This window comes from Galeopterus variegatus, unplaced genomic scaffold (assembly GCF_000696425.1).
Source record: "Galeopterus variegatus unplaced genomic scaffold, G_variegatus-3.0.2 Scaffold8082, whole genome shotgun sequence".
In the NCBI taxonomy this organism is placed as follows: domain Eukaryota; kingdom Metazoa; phylum Chordata; class Mammalia; order Dermoptera; family Cynocephalidae; genus Galeopterus; species Galeopterus variegatus.
In genome coordinates this window covers 40,112-55,527 of record NW_007734193.1, presented here as the reverse complement: position 1 = coordinate 55,527, position 15,416 = coordinate 40,112, and the positions used below count along the sequence as shown (strand labels likewise).

The 15,416-nt window shown below is 40.1% G+C and overlaps 1 pseudogene; it reads left to right on the top strand.

The window, feature by feature from the left end:
* Window positions 1–4,125: 4,125 nt before the first annotated feature.
* The window catches only part of LOC103608158, a 28,494-nt pseudogene continuing 17,203 nt past the window's right edge, over window positions 4,126–15,416 (top strand).

Genomic DNA, 15,416 nt, shown 5'->3' with positions numbered 1-15,416 from the left:
GCTGAGAATGATCTGTGATTTCCCAGCCCGGTGTTCACAGCTGGGGAGGAATCTAGTTCCCAGCTGATGAGGCTTCTGTGTCATCTGTACACTTTTTACACGTCATACGCCTCACATCCGCGTGTCAATGTTAGTATTGTCATTGATGTTTAGTCAATGACTAAGCTGACGCTCACGGTCTGCTCAGTTTCCGGATATCACTGAACACTTGGAAGTATGAACTCTCTGTAGAAGACACACATAAGGAACCCCGTCTGGTACGTACCATTTCTGAAAGAATCATTTTCTTGTGAGCTTGATACTTTTGAAAATAAAAATGAAAAAATGCTGAGGCGGGGAGAAACTTTGATTAAAATGGAACATTGATCTTCCTTCAAACAACACTTACTACAGAAAAGAGGTGTCTGTAGAAGAGCAGACAATATTCATAAAGCATTGTTTTCTCACGGGTTGGAGGAAATGAAGTGGATTTTCTAAGCTATGGGATGAGAAGAGCACGTGTATTATTCTTTAAAGGGTTCCAGTTCCTGTCTCTAAAAGAAATAGATGAGTGTGGTAGCAATCCAAAGCCTGTGTTCCTGTGTCCTTCTACTAGAAGAGACTGTAAAAATGCAGAGAAAAGTAGGTAAGAAATGCACACACAAGATAAAAATATAAAAGGTAAACCATTCTTTACACCACCAATTTATTATTTCAACTCTGTTTAATATCCCTCTGTCTTAGACGAGGGGCTATCATTCCAGAGTTCTCAACTATAAGAAAACTATTATATTAAAATGCTCTCACAATGAATCCCATGGGATTGGGGAAAGCTATGTTGCAAATGGGATTTTGCACTGTGTGAATTGCCAATCCCCAAAGATTGTGACATCCTGTGGCTAGGCATAGGTTCTACGATGTGTGCATTTGTGAAAAGGGAATGTCATCACTACACATTATTTTTAACTTTGGCAAGAGTTTTATAAAATTTCAGAGCATATCACTCTCAAAAATACTTCTATAAAGGTGGCAAAATTGAAATGAAATCTCTCTGGCTGCCATATTACCATGCATTTATTAATTTGTTCTTATATTGTTTTCACTTTATTTGACTTGGGAAATAAATGAAAACTGTAAGTTGCTAGTCCTGTAAAGTCATCAACCCATTGAAAGCATAGTGTAGGAGATACTACCATGGGCACTGGAGAGGAAGGGATAGTGACATTTAGAAGAACGGGTGCCAGAAAAAATTCAGGGAAGAAAATAATGAAAGATTGAAGTAACTTTCTCTTTGTAGCTTCTGTTTCGAATATGAGCAGATGAGAAGGAAAAAAAAAATTGATATGGAGAGAAACACATGGTGAAAAATAACCCAAGATCACAATACACAGAGCCACTTGTCCCGATAGAAATGTCACTTCACATGCTAAAGGACAGAGCAGCACAGAATTGCTCAAATTAAATGGTCACTTTGTTACAAAGCATTTACTAAAAAGAAAATTTGTTAAATCTGACCACATGATTGTCTTTTTCAGAGACTTACTTTCAGTAACCCATTGAAGTCTGTGTTTACAGCTAATGTGATGGGCATGTGGAAAAATGTCTCCATCCACCAGGGGGCAGAAAGGAACCCTTTGATTGGCCTGAGATCTTTGGGCTTCCACATTGATTTTTGAATAGTTGTGATTTGCATGGTTTTTCACTGTCAGACCTCACTCTTTCTGTCACTAGGGACTTATCCATGTAATCTTTTCAAAGAAACCCCACAGTCTTTGTTAAGCTCTGAACTCCACTATACCGATAGACTTTCTTATTTTTACACTGGGGAGACGGGATGGAGGTGCAGGGTTTTACGTTTGGTGGTCTTCATATTTTGGTGGATTTGTTTTTTGAGGGATGAAATGCATTTCCTTTCAGTGACTACAATTCATTGCCGTGTAAACTCTGTCACTCTTTTACAAGAACCCAGAAACAGGTCTGTTAGTAATTTTACTGCCTACCATTTTATGTTGCTTTCTTCACCAAAACTGTTCTTTACAAAAGTCAAATTCTTTATCCCTTTGCACTCCTCAGAGGACTTTGTTGGTGGTGTTTTTCTTGTGTTTTTGGTGGGGATGTGGATGGCTGCCTACACAGGAGGGACACATCGAATGTGCTACTGGGATATAAAGTCACCTTTGCAGTTCTTGTCACTCAGTCCAGCACAGTCATGGCTTTTATCAATGGTAGAATCAAAGAAAGAGTAGCCATTTCAAGAGAAAAACTAAATGTTGGAAATAATTAAAATAACTGCAACTGATATCCACCCAGGGGAGCCATGAAATGTAGTTTTCTCTGTTGTTGCCAAATGTCTAGCCGGACTGAAATACAACCCCTCAGCATCTGAACAAGTTAAAAAAAAAAAAAATCTGATGCCGGAATGGTCATTGGAATTAGTTGTTCGCCACATTTCTGAACATTTTACATCTGTTGACCAGCCCTAAATCCTACTTAACATATGAAATCTGATGAGAGATCACAGTCTGATTTAATAGATGTGAAATAGATTGAGTTTAATTAGCACATCTTTACTCTTCCATATTGAGAATTTGGCATATAAAGAGAACTAGAACAATATTCAGTAGCACAAACACTATAGTACATAGAGATTTTTAAATAAATTATAATAAGAAATAAAAAGCCTATTGAACTCCATTAAAAAGCCAAACCACATGGAGGTAGATGGTCAAAAAGAACAATCCTTGGAATTTAGTCTAAAAATCTGCCAATACAGCCATGCCTCTATTGCTGAATCACATCTGACATCACTGTGATCTTGCCAGAAGACATAAAATAATAAAGCAAACCCAGATGATTTTCTTCAAGCACAATATAAACCATGCTCTTTAGAATGCTCGTGATATTTTCAGGTGGGGATGAGCTCCTCTTGTCCCAACCTCTCCCTCTCTGGAGATGGACCCCACTCTGCACGCATCCACATCACCTTGTGGTCCATTATCTCTTCCTTGGAGCCTGTAGTGACAGGGCTGTTCCTTAATGACTTTCTGGGATATGCAAGGCATTGATTAGAGACACGCCACGTGCGCTTTAACACTAACCATGGTGTTAAGGTGGTAAAATCCACTGGTAAACACCATGACAAAATCCATGATAAGTAAATCCTTCAACAACATATATGTAAGCAAGATGGTCAATAAACAACTCAATCTTTCAGAAAATTATATTCCTAGGTACTCAACAGAACATTTACTTCATTCAAGGCTTTCCTATCAACGTTCATATTACCTCTATTTCTTTAATGTTCTAACTTTGTGAATATGTTTCTATTTTTTTCTTACTTAAAGATATTCAACTTTAAGATTTTGTTATAATGATTTTGGTTTTTGGTTTTTTTCTGAGAGCTCCTGCTTTGTGTGTGAAGGTGATGCTACTAATTGGGCATTAGCAGTTCATCTGCTCTGAGTTGTTTTGCAGATGGATTTATGGTTTTTGTTTTTCTCTTATCTGGTTATTTCCATACTGCCCCCCTCTATTTCTTCTTTTCCACTGATAATATGTATTGTGTTGTCATCAGATCTTGGAACAGATTGAAAAGAACAAGTCAAGTTTGGTGAGTTCTCATGACCTGTGCTCCAACAGCCGACTTCTAAATTCAAGGATCAAACCAACTACCAGGGCCATATGCATCTGATACTTTTCCAAAATATTGCAATTTTATTTAGATCTCTATTAGATGCTACAGAATTATAATACATTATATTTTTTAAAACTATTTATATTATCAAAAAACTTATCCTTGTAAAAAAGGTAGTTTTTCTCTGAAAAACCAAAACAGGTATGTCAAATCAATTACACATACAGCTGTCTAATTGCTGGCACATTTGATGCCACTAGGAACCCACTGTCACTGCAAGAGACAGGCGTAGATCTGGTCTTTGGTGTCCTGTGACTACGAGGAACTCATGGCTCTGTTGGAGACTGGCCTGTTCAGATCCGCAGTTCCACAGGCATTTGTATCTAGTCTAGGGGTAATTAATGCTGGATTTTTGGTGTTAACATTTTAAGTAGCTTAACAGCAACTTAATGAGACAAAATTGAAAAACCTCAGAAAAGGAAATGTGTTTTTCATCTAAAACAGAATCCAGCATGAACTCCAGTGAAATAGTTCAGGACATAATAGAACCAAAGGTAATGTTCTGATGAAAGTCAGACATTTCCAAATCATATTCAAATATGGATTTATATAATGCATCTTGGACTCCTTGACCTGCAGGGAAGTCTGGGAACCATTTTGAGCTCTGTATAAGTGAGGGATAAATAGCCCAACATTCAATTTTAAGGGGAAAAACTCATCAAGAGCTCTGAGTATATGAACATCTTAGCTATAATTCAGATACTATCAGTAATAATGATATTGTTAGATGGCATTATAACCATTTTGAGCTCTGTATAAGTGAGGGATAAATAGCCCAACATTCAATTTTAAGGGGAAAAACTCATCAAGAGCTCTGAGTATATGAACATCTTAGCTATAATTCAGATACTATCAGTAATAATGATATTGTTAGATGGCATTATAAGTTCTATGCAAGTGCTCAGCAGGCAAGGGTGTTTTTCTAAATCTAGAAGTCAGCTTTCCAGGGTGTCTTGGGACTTTTTCTTGGGATATGAGCATCCTTGCTCCACTGCCCTCCCACTGCACTTGAAATGATGTCTAACAGAGTCTCAGAAGCAATTACTAAAATTCTAAACTCTCCATTATTTATCTCATCTCTGCTTCTTCACTATCCGTCTTTTTGGTTCTGCTGTATCTTCCTTTCACATAACATTTTTGAAGGAAACAGTTTGCAGATTATCATCTGTAATTAACTTAAATTCAATGATTGGAGTACTCCCCTTTAATTTCTTTTGGTGGTGTGATCAGTGAATTCATCAGTAATCAATATATTTAATAAGTGTGTGTGTGCGCATTGCTATCACATATAGCATTCAAAACAACGTATCATGTAACTCGTGCAGTTTCCAAATCTTGATTATTTAAACAAAAGCAGATTTTACCTCTGCAAATCTTTACAAAGATTTCCAATCATCAAAAAAAAAAAAAGACAAAAAAAGACAAATGGTTATTTGGTTTCAATCTGGCCTTAATAATTTTCCTCTGTTTATTTTCCACTAAAAAGGAGGTGGTTATACAATCCAACATGGAATATGGAATACTTTTAAAAATCCACAACTTTGTTTGAGATAGTGTTTATTAGTTCATAGCGTTTTCAGTCCATTCAGATCATTATGACACACATTGCTACGTTACTTAGTTTAATTCTGAAGCCGAGGATGTGAACACTACATCAGTTTCTTAGGGTCTCCTTCCTGCCAGGAATTTCCTCTTAAGATGCACCGATAACATGTTGATTGCTTAGAAAACAAAGTTGCAATATTCATCACTTTGTGAACACCATGACAAATTACAGAGCATTGTTGTTTAAATTAAATGTTAAAGTAGGTTAGTCCAGACATTTATAATGGTGCATGTAATTAGCCCAAACACCGATGAAATATCAACAAATTAACTGTTTTTGAAGAAAAAAAAAGTAATATTCGAAATACTCCAGTATGAGCACTGGGGCCTTTAAACAAATGATGTCACACTGTCTGGGAGGCTTTGTCATGTTCAGTAAATTAGCATGGCCTAACCACAGCAGAAAATTTCCTTGAGCTGCAATAAAGACTAAATGCTTTCAGACTCCCATGGTCCTTTGTAGTCATCATTTTAAAGCACTGCCTTAGTGAGCTAAACCTGTAAAGTTTTCTTTTGAGCGGCTGTGAGTTGATTAGATCTATTTCAGCCTAGTAGTGGTAATAGGCTCCTCTCTGCGAAACTGCTTACCCTCTGCTCCCCTGGCAGCTGGAGAGACTGGAATTAATCAGGTCTGCTGGGGACTTCCTCAGCGTCTCCGCAGGCCAGCGACTCTGGAATCATTTACCACAGAATCTGACTGTCAACTCTTTGTCATTTAGGCTTTTGATTATGCTTTCTTTTTTTCTCTCATTTTCTTTTTTTTTTTTTTTTCCAGGAAAAAATGGAAATGGATGATGGGTAAATCTAATGTGGTATTTTACTAGTGACTTGTACAGGTATCCATGATAACCTTTGATCTGTCCTCTAAAAAAATTAGGTGTGTGCTGAGATAGTGCGAAGCTGCTATTAAAATTAAAATTAACTTTTTTTCCTTTATTAAGGTATGTATCCAGCTAAAAGGTAGGCAGATACTCATCAGCACTCATAGATGCCTTTTGAGCTGAAGAAAAATAAATTTGGAGATTTCATTTTTAAAGGATCTTTATGATTTCTTTCAGCAGCACCCAACAAAGTGCTTTGCCTGTGTCTCCAGCTCAAATTTGTCTGTTTCAACATACGCAAAATCACTACTTAAAACACAAAGCACATTAGCATTCATGACAAAACACTTCCAAGTACCCATAAGAATGACAAAGAAACAGATTCGAGCCCACATAAAAATCTACGAGTCTAATTTCAGTATTTGATTTTCTCAGATGCAAATATCTCGATAATTGAGTTGTATGATTTTATGCTTAAAATTCAAAAAAATTCCCATAATGTCATAACAAAAATAAACCACCCAAATCAAAGTACAATTTTACATTAAGAATTTTTATCTCGGGGCAACTTTTTCTCCAATTTAGCAACCAAGAATATTTCTCTTATTTCAGTATTCTAATTGTTTGACAGGGTTCTCCTTCCAAGAGAAACATATACCCAGCAGATAGGGTAAAGACATTTAAATATCTTCTCTAGGGTATAACCATAATAATTATATGTAAATGTTGGGACTTAATGTTTCTAAAATTGTGATACATAATGTTCTACGATAAATGTAATCCCCCTAAAAGTATTTTTGCAAACAATATTTTCTTTCACCTAATTGGTATGAAGGCTGAAGTGAGTCAAACAGAGAAATACTGTATATTGTAAATGCCAAGATGTAATGAGTACATCGGTATCACATAGCCCATACCAATAAATGTGTTACTGAAACAGACAACAGACTAAATGTGTTTACCTTATGACGTGAATGTCCTGCTTTCTGTATGAATTTTCAGAGCCTTGCAACAAGTTTCAGCTAAGGAACTGTGAATTATATAGGGCTTGCATACTCCACGTAGAGCACAGCTTTCTCATTTGTTCACTTCTGACACTGTTTATGTCTGGTTGAGCCACAAATAGACATAAATATAGCATAGATTTGAGTCCTCACTTCATGTGTGTGTTCGGTGGGTGGAGAGTATGTGCGTAAACCTTGTTTTATGAGCAGAGGGAGGGAGGGGACAATGGCCCAGCCCTGGGATAAACGGTGCCAAGGGCACCCAGGAGATGTACGCCACACTGACATTTTGGCTTATATATTTTTGAGAATTGTATTTTTTTTTTTAAGAAAAAGGCCTTAAGCCTTACTCAACACCGCTCAGACCTAAATGGGCTGGCACGGTCTGGCTTTCTGACCCGTGCTCTTTTCTCCACTCTCCTTTCCTCCGTCCCTGTCCCTGGATCTGGGCTCCTTCTCTGCTGCCATATCGATGCTGTCTTGCGTTTGGGTGGGCAAGATGCCCAGGTGACTCTCCAGGGTCTTCACCTACATTGCTCATTAACCAGTCCCCCAGAAGGAAACACCATCCTGCCACAGTGCTCTCTGCTGCCTTGTGGTCCTGACAGGGCCTGGGGATGGTGATTTCTCAGGTGTCCCAGACATCAGGGCTAGCAAGGGATGTTGCTTGGCTAATTTGGCACTGCCCCTTGCAACAATGCAGCACACACTTGGCAGAATTCAATGAGCGAGAGAAAGAGAGAGGAGATAGAGGAGAGAGAGGAGAGAGAGAGACCGCTCGAGAGCGCGCAGCTCACTAATTGAGCTATTTAACAGACTGCAGAGCCACCTGGAAAGCAGCCAATCATTACTCAGTAGCTTAATAGTATAGAGACTCTTGAATCATTCCAAGTAAGGAGCTTCACATATTTGTTTGTTTGTTTTATTTTCGTTTGTCTTTAGGGGTGGTGTGGGAAGAGAGGGTGAGAATAAGAGCATAGAAAAGGGGGGAGGGTAAAAAGGGGGAGAAAGTGTGGAGCATGTGTAAATCCAGATACTGAAGTGTGAAAAGCCAGCGTGCATTCTAAAACTGGCAAGAAAATAATTTGCAATGGCAAAAACAAAACAAAGGGAAGGTTGAAAATTTTACAGGACTCTAATTGTCTCTGCAGTTTCTTTGTCTTATTCCCTTGGAATAGGTCACCTTCTCCCGTGCTGGCGGATTCCTTCGGCCACTGGTGCTGGCCACGTTGGGCGTGGAGACGACCGTGTCCGCCGGGCTGGCTCGGGCTCCCCGCTGCAGTGTGCGTGCTGCGGCCCTGGAGGTTCGTGGTGGGAGCGGCCCTGGGCGAGGAGGATTTGCTGATCGGCGAGATGGCTGGGGTGTGAAGACTCTGCCAACCCGTATCCATCTTTTCTTTCTAAACTTGGCGCTAAATTTCCCTTTTCCTGAAAGCTGCTATGACTGCTCCCTCTCGATTTTCTCCTTTCCGTCTTTTGTCTGCACGTTTTGTGTCTGTGCGTTCACACGCATGCATCCCTAGTCATTGGCTCTTTTCTGAGTTCAGTGGTGTGGGCTTCGTCTTCTTGGCTAGAAAGTAAGCCTGCTCGATGTGGGGGCTATGTCTTCTAATTCTTTTATTTTTTTCCTCCAATACTTTCTCTAATACTCGGTGTGTTCCATGCATTGATTAAGGTTTATGTAGTAAACCACTGCATGGAATGGTCGCTGCCAGAGGAAGCGTCCCTTTCGTTAAAATCTTGGCTGAGCTATTAAAATTCTCTGTGCCTCATTTTATCAATTTCAAGAATAACCACAATGAGGCATTTTCAAATGTTCTATGAAAATTAATGGATAATTAATGGCGATGATGCAAGATAGTGATTAAGAAGGCTGGCTCTGGAGCTGGGCTGTGGGGTTTGAATCCTGGATCTGTACTGAGTAACTGTTCAATAATTATAATGCGTCCAACTTACCATTTAGTTATTGAATGTTTACTCGGTGCCAACCACCGTGACGAGCACTTTATGAGCATTCTTGTGCTTTATCACCAGGACACCCCTATGAAATAGATATAGTCATTATTTCCATTTTGCACCCGGCAAAGGCCAAGTGCTAACAGTGCTTGATGTATAGGAGGTGCCCGATAGAATGGCAGAGTTAAAGCCACTGATAAGTTCAAGCCTTTGCTAAAAGCTGACACTGGAGGAGAGGGCTGTTCCTTGTTTCTCCAGTCTCCTTCCACTTGCCCCGGGTCTGTGCTCTATGAAGCAACGCAGACCTGGCACAATGTAAATTCCGCTGTGAGCACAGTTTACAGTGAAGGCAGAAATAAACAGAGTGAAGCTTGCCTCCAGTTCTTGCCAACCCTGCTCTCCCGATGCTACATTCCTATTTTAATGTCCCAGCCAAGGGCCCATAAAAGGGTTTACCACTGAGATTGGCTTCTCCTCAAACTGTCAGAACTATTGCCAAGTGTTGCTGTCAAATAGTGGCACATCTTCTCTCTCTCAGAATTCTGAGATTCTCTATGGCTTAAAAATAAATAAATAAAAAGTACATTTGTATGTGTATACGTTCATGTTTCTCTCTGTGTGTGTTCCCAGACATTAGGGGTGACTTATGTTTTGGTCTAATTTGTCAATAATTATATCAGTAAATAAACTTGTCTGAACATTGAACATATACTATAGATGAGTTTACAATTTAGCAAGCAGTCGGTGTAACTTGTAAATGCTGAACAAAAGTGTTTTCCATAGTTTAGTATTTTCGATAACCTGACCCTTTGGTAAATATTACAAAAATTTTTATTTCAAAATTAAGAATATATTTTTATTCACTCTACTAAAAATAGACAGAATGTCATCCTCTTTATTCCTTGGCCACTTGATTCAGTTCCCTAAAATTTTAAAAGTACCTATTATAAAACCTTTTAAGACCTGAAATCGCTTTTTAAATGTTCCCAATTTTATTAATTTTTAAAAAAGATATTACTCGTTGAGGTTCAAAGGCAGTTAGGATGGCCCCACAGAGGTTAAATCAGGCATTATATACACAGATGTGTGCACGATAATCAATGCTGATTATTTTTGATATAATGTTAACATGAACATTTTCTGGAATAATTATATCCTCCACTTATCATTTCATCAGATCCTAGTAAAAGGTGAAGGAAGAGATACAATCCCCATTTTACAGATGAGGACATAAAGGCTGAGAGAAGCAATTCCATCTGTTGGGCCAAGTTTTTGGCAGGTGTCAGAGCTAATTTCACGCATGGGTTTTCTGACTCCTGTCTGAGGCATTTAACTGCTGCACTGCACTATTTGCTGTCTAAGCCTCACAGTGAACACAGCAGAAACTCTTATATTGTGTACAGACTCTCATGTGGTCAGATTATAGCTTCCAGATTAAATGCAAGAAGCCCAGTTAAATTTGAATTTCAGATAAGCAATGAACAACTTTTTAGTACAATGTTAATAGCATGTTGCGTGGGACATATTTACATTAAAAAATATCCATTGTTTATTTGAAATTCAAATTTAACTGGGTGTTCAGTATTTTATTTGCTAAATCTGGCAACCCTAGCCTGAATGTACACAGAAAAAGAGGGGCAATGTAGATTGCCTCTGTGTCACAGTAGCACCTCGTGTCGGCATCCCTGAAATTCTCCCTTGTCATTAGAAGGGGTTTGAGGGGCTGCTGCTTCCTTTCCTGGGTGCCCTTCAGAACCCGGCCCTTTCTTCCCTCCCCACTCTGACTTGCTGTGAAAAAGCCTCTGGAAGCTCCAGATGTCAGAGGCAGCAGCTGTATAGCTGGGAGCCACAGAGGGCCTGTCCATTGCTCTTGAGGCCAAGGGCTGGCACCAGCAGGGCTCCTGACCTCCCAAGGCGCTGAGTTTGGTGGGTGCAGTGCCTGGACTGGTCATGCAAATGATCCTCCTGCCAAAGCTGCTGCACCATCAGTGCCCATGGAGGTCCAGGGAAGCCACTCTTTTAGGTTCTTACTTTGCAGCCCCTTGCCCTAGGTTTCAGCCAGGAATCACTGAGGATTGAGCAGGAGAAGATTTGAGTATAAAAACCATGCTCCGCTCAGATGACCTGTCATTCCTACCACAACACAGAGGACACCTGTCCTATAGGCTTCTTCAGCTGTTGTGTGTACAAGTCCCACCCACCAGCCCTACAAATGTGTCTGACACGTCCGCATCCAGTGGGCCATGGTTCATGCACAGACAGAGATCCTCCACTAGGTTGTCCTCAATTCAGTTTGGGGGACCTCTTCCCTGTCTCCCTGAGCAAAGACATTGCATGGATGAGGGACCATTTATAATTCATTGGGATCTTTTTTTCTTCCAGTGAGTAAGCCTCAGTTGATTCTCTGAGGTGCAGACCTAACAGAACACATGATGGAGGCTGTCCAACATGGTACAACATCAGACAGGCTTGGGTGGAGTCTAGCTCTTGCTGTTATCATCTTCATGACCTCAGACAAGTTAAATGACTGGATGCTCAAAGTGTACCTCAAGGGGTCAGGATAACAGTGATTCTTAAGAGCGGGAAAATGGACATTGTTGACTTGATACAAACTTTCATCAGTTTCATCAGAGCTGATTAAACTCCCGAGAGAAGTCATAACATCACTTCTTTTGCAATCATTATGAGAAATCCTGGGATGCCTGGAGCACACACAACCTTCCCCAGGTTTCCTCAGAACTCGACAATGCACTTAAGTGTTCTGGTGGCCAAGCCACTTGTTCAGAACCACATCCTGGGACGTGTATCAATGGGGTGTGTTGGAAAGAACATAGTTGTGGGCTAGATCTGGATTCCATCTCACCTGTAGATAGCTCAGTGACACTGGGCAAGTTCTGAATCTGTTTCCTCATCTGTAAACTATAGATAATGGTTACCTTATAACACTGTTGTGACAACCTGTAAAGCTTCAATCATACTAAGAATTAAAGGCATTCAAATTCTATTATTACCATAGTGATCACCATTATTATTGTTAGTATTAGTATTTCACCAACAGGGTATACAGGCTACTTAAGTACATATTAGCACATCTTTTCTATGGTTTTTTGTATTCTTCAGAGCTCCATTGTGCATAGAAAGCTGCTAGTGTCATATGACTATTGAGCACTTAAAATGTGCTATGTATGTCTTTCTTTTTTATAGCAGAGTAGTATTCCATTGTGTAGAGATACCACAGTTTCCTTATCCACTCATCTGATGATGGACATTTGGGCTGGTTCCAACTCTTGGCTGTTTTAAATAGTGCTGCAAATGAACATGGAAGTACAGGCATCCCTTTGGCCTGAAGATTTCCATTCCTCTAGAGGGAAGGGAGAGAGGGAGGGGGAAAAGAGGAACAGGTAAAGGGACAAGAAAATCATCTACAATGTATATTGAGAAGTTAAAATAAAATTTAAAAAATGTGCTATGTATGTAAAATCCACACGGAATTTTGAAGACTTTGTACAAAAATTAGAATTTAAACTATTCATTAATAAATATTCATATCATTGTATGTTCAAATGGTAATATTTGAAAATACTGGGATAAATAAAATATATTATTAATTTCTCGTTTCTCTTTACTTCTTTTTGAATGTGGCTACAAGGAAATAGAAAATTACATATGTGCTTCACGTGTGGCTTGCCTTATATTCCGATTGGCTCTAGGGAACTCAGGTCATGGGCCTGAAAAAAAAATGTAATTTTTATCCCATTTTTTTTCTCTTTGTGTTCTAGAAAGACTTTGTCGTGCACAACATTAAAAAAAAATTTTTTTTGCCCTATTAAATATTAGAAGGCAGAGTTGGCAAGGCTGACATATGTTGCAGGGGCCAAAACAAATGATGAGGACAGAATTTGATCCATCAAAAGATGTTCAGTCTTACTGTGAAACATTGTTACAGCTTTTAACCTGGCACAAAATCTGCATCTGGACCTATCTTCAATTCTGACATAGCAAGAAAACTTCAATGTAAAAGATAAATTGCAAAAGGTACCAAATGGGATGGTGCACCTGGACATTTGCAGAAATATCTGAAGAGTTTGAGTATTGGCTCAACTACTGAATTTTCATAGAAAAGTAATCTAATACAGCATATGTGTGATTGTGTGACTCCCAACTAGAATATTCAAGGTCTGTCTTTGCGAGCCAAGATCCAATACCTTTTCCAAGTTTTATAGAAAAGTAGAGAAAACCTGGAAATGCCTGATATATATTACACAGTATAAATAGGTGCTAAAATTTCCCTTTATTTACTAGAAATGTGAAATTCTGGGGAAGCATTTTTTTTTAACAAAACAAGAACACTACCATTATTTTCCTGCTTCACTTCTTTGCTCTATGAAATGCTTTTGAACTTGCCCTTTTAAAGATTAATCAAAGTCTGCATTTACAATTGGTTTAAGACTGCCACTATAATTTTGAGCTCGTATAATGTGAAAGGAATTAATTTGATTAAAACAAAATTAAACCATGTGTTTTCCAAAAGAGCAGAATACATCTGCAGGCTTCTTCGTGCCATGGCTGGTGTCGAAAGACTTGCCAGGGGAGTGGTTAGAATTAGAGGGAAGGTCTTGTTGGTAGTAGATGTCAATGCTAAGTGGCTGTGGCTGGGTATTTTGCTGCAACTTTGGATATTGTCATTATTATCATGTTTACTATGAATCTTGAAAAAAGAAGGAGGTAACAGTGTAGAGAAATCCTGCTCCTTCACTTTCCAACACACTGGCCCCATGGAATGGGTCCAGCTCGGCCATGCCTCTCCTTTTCTGCCATGCCTGGCCCCTCGAGCTTGCATCAGGGCAAGTGTGTATGAGTGTCAGAGATTTGTTTACATGTGGCTGTCTACTGGTGCTGGGGGGGTGGCCCCCGTGTCACTCTTGCTTGGGCTTATTTTATCTGATGTTGGTGATCTCTTCTAATGTACTGGCCTCCGCGTAGAAGGTACGGAGGTTTCTTTAGAGTGGCATTCTGCTGATGACTCCTTCAAGGAGAGGAAGTCCCTTGGGCCCCTCTAGTGGTCCATGCCTTCACCCCTCTCTTGGGGAAAGGTGAACCTCCTTTTATCCCTGTGCTTCTTCTACGGAGTCATAGTCATGTGCACTGCTAAATTCCTCTTTTCCTGCCTCTAGGGGTCCAGGGAGCTAGGGAAGGGTATGTCGCATGCCCTGTATACTGAGAAAGGCTATCCCCACAGTTCTCCTCCTTACCGTAGAAATTGCCAGATCAGTTGCTGGCACCAGCCCTGACATTCTGTACGCCTTTTACAACCACAATGTGCATGTCATGTGTCCTTGAGGTCATCTTCATTTGCTGCTCTTTAGTGGTGGCCTCTATATGGGCTTATGTTTTCGAAACCTCAGCAAGCTTTCAGCTGGGAACTGGGCACTAGCGCTGCCTTCACGGAAGCTGTTCCGACCAAACCACTGGTTCTCTTCGAGACCCATGTATTTGACTTTGGAGAAGACAGGATGGCATCTCTTCATTCCTGACACTGCGGTCCTCTAAGGTTCCCCCAGCCCTTCCACCCTGCTTTAACTTGCAGTCTTCTTATATAGATTGGGAAGAAGGGGACAGTCACTGGGGTGGTAGCAAGACTGGTTCTGTGCCTCTTAATAAACAGAGGATAGTTGTTATTTATCACTTAACAGTTTGGGTTTTAGTGTACATTCCAGCTCAAAATGGAAAGTCTGCCCACCATGCAGTGGATGTGCTTTTGAGAGTCCCCAGCGGCATCCGTCAGATGGCTCTGGTTCTTCTGCTGGGCACGTGGTAGAACTGCACTTCCCTGCCTCTTTGAAGCTAGGGATTGCCGTGCTTTCGCCAGCATTTATGTCACATTGGGAAGGAAGTTTTAAGAGCTAGAGTGCAATGGGAATTTTCTACATTCCCATTTTCGTGTCTGCATGATTGTGGAGGAATGCATCTGCATGAAGCCTCCATTAGGCTGAGTCCTCTTGCATCTGGGATGAGCCAAGCCTCCCTGTGGACTTTGTGAGTGAGACACATTTTTTTTTTGCATCGAGCCACAAAGATTTTTGAGTGATTTGTCACTGCAGCAAAATCTAGCTTACTCTGACTAATACAATGTTGTTGTATTAAACATGAAAAGCCAGGTCAGAAGCTGGATCCAAGGGCCAGCCCCGTGGCACACTCGGGAGAGTGCAGCGCTGGGAGCACAGCGATGCTCCCGCCAGGGCTTCGGATCCTATATGGGGATAGCCGGTGTGCTAGCGCGGTGCAGGCGACACCGAGCCAAGGGTTGCAATCCCCTTACTGGTCACAAAAAAGACAAAAAAAAAAAAAAAAAAAAAA